The sequence below is a fragment of the Chrysochloris asiatica genome, unplaced genomic scaffold (assembly GCF_000296735.1).
Source record: "Chrysochloris asiatica unplaced genomic scaffold, ChrAsi1.0 scaffold00147, whole genome shotgun sequence".
NCBI classification, from domain to species: Eukaryota; Metazoa; Chordata; class Mammalia; order Afrosoricida; family Chrysochloridae; genus Chrysochloris; species Chrysochloris asiatica.
In genome coordinates this window covers 837,731-839,302 of record NW_006408665.1, presented here as the reverse complement: position 1 = coordinate 839,302, position 1,572 = coordinate 837,731, and the positions used below count along the sequence as shown (strand labels likewise).

At 42.0% G+C, this 1,572-nt stretch overlaps 1 pseudogene; it reads left to right on the top strand.

The window, feature by feature from the left end:
* The first annotated feature begins 256 nt into the window (after nucleotides 1-256).
* Nucleotides 257-1,572, top strand: part of LOC102827190 — a 91,784-nt pseudogene continuing 90,468 nt past the window's right edge.

The window sequence follows — 1,572 nt, the reverse complement described above, 5'->3', positions numbered from 1 at the left end:
CTTGTGCCTTGCTGGCAGGGCTTGAGCCTTGGAGGTTAGGCAGTGGGCTAGCCTGTGTTGCTGGGTAAGGGAAGCACCGGACGTCCCTCCCCTAATGCTCTTTTATAGAGTTTCTGAGGAGCGGTTGATGGGTGTGGACTCCTGACCCTGTAATTCAGGTGACCTTGTAGTGGCTCCCCAGCCCTCAGGACCACGTCGGGCTCCTGCTGAACCTTCTAAGATAAAAAATAATAATAAAAATAAAGGAGAGACCCAAATGGGGTTCCCCAGTGGTTGCTCGCGGCAGGAGGTGGGCTGCCTGCCCCCGTGCTCCTCAGTTCAGTTGAGCGTGAGGTGAGCTGTTTGCCGGCGCACGCCCGGCAGGGCTGAGGGACGCTGCTTGGTTCAGCGGGAGGCAGGTCGCTTGCTTTCACACGTCTCTATTAATGGATTCTTGCAGCTGTTTCTTTTCATTTTGAATTATGTCACATGCAAATGAAAGTTCCCATAGCTTTTTTCCATTCACATCATTATGGTCTATTCTACTTTGAAGAGGTAACTGTTTTCCAGTCATATTTTGAGTACCTTCCAACCTGAGATGTTCATCTTCCTGTACTATATCTGACAATGTTCCATTGCTATTCATAATGTTTTCATCTTGTGACACTATATCTAACAATGTTCCACTGTTGCTCATAAGATTTCAATAGCTAACAATTCAGAAGGAGTCTTCCTCTCCTTCTTCCTAGTCTGTCTTAGTCTTGAAGCTACACTGAAACCAGTGCACTATGAATGAAATCGCTAGTATTTTAATCACCAGTGGCATAGCTTCCAGCATCACAGCAACAAAGAAACTATAACAGTCTGACAAACTGACAGACCAGTGGTAGTATATGATCAAGAACCAGTGGTATTGAAAGAATAAATCCAAGTTGCATGGAGACATTGGTGAAACACAAGCATCCAGGAATTGATGGAATGCAAATTGAAATCTTTCAACAAACTGATGCAACACTGGAGGGGCTCACTAGTCTATGTCAAGAAAATTGGAAGACAGCTACCTGACCAACCAATTGGAAGAGATCCATATTTGTGCCCATTTCAAACAAAGGTGACCTAATGGAATATGAAGCATCACACAATATCATTAATATCACATTCAAGTAAAATTCTGCTGAAGATAGATAAAAAAATATTTCCAGCAGTACATTGACAGGGAACTGCCAGAAATTCATGCTGGAATCAGAAGAGAATGTAGAATGACAGATATCATTGCTGAAGTCAGATGGATCTTAGCTGGAAGCAGAGAACACCAGAAAGATGTTTACTTTGTTTTATTCCTATTCAAAGACCTGGTTTAAGCCATGATATTTTCAATCACCTCATATGTGCTTGAATGTTGGACAATAAGTAAGGCAGAGCAGAGAAGAATAAACACATTTGAATGTTGGTGTTAGAAAAGAATATTAAAAGTACCATGGGCTTCCAGAAGAACAAACAAATCTGTTTTGGAAATGCAGCCAGAATGCATCTTAGAAATCAAGATGGTGAGACTTAGTCTTTCATACTTTAGACATGTTATTAGGAGGTAAC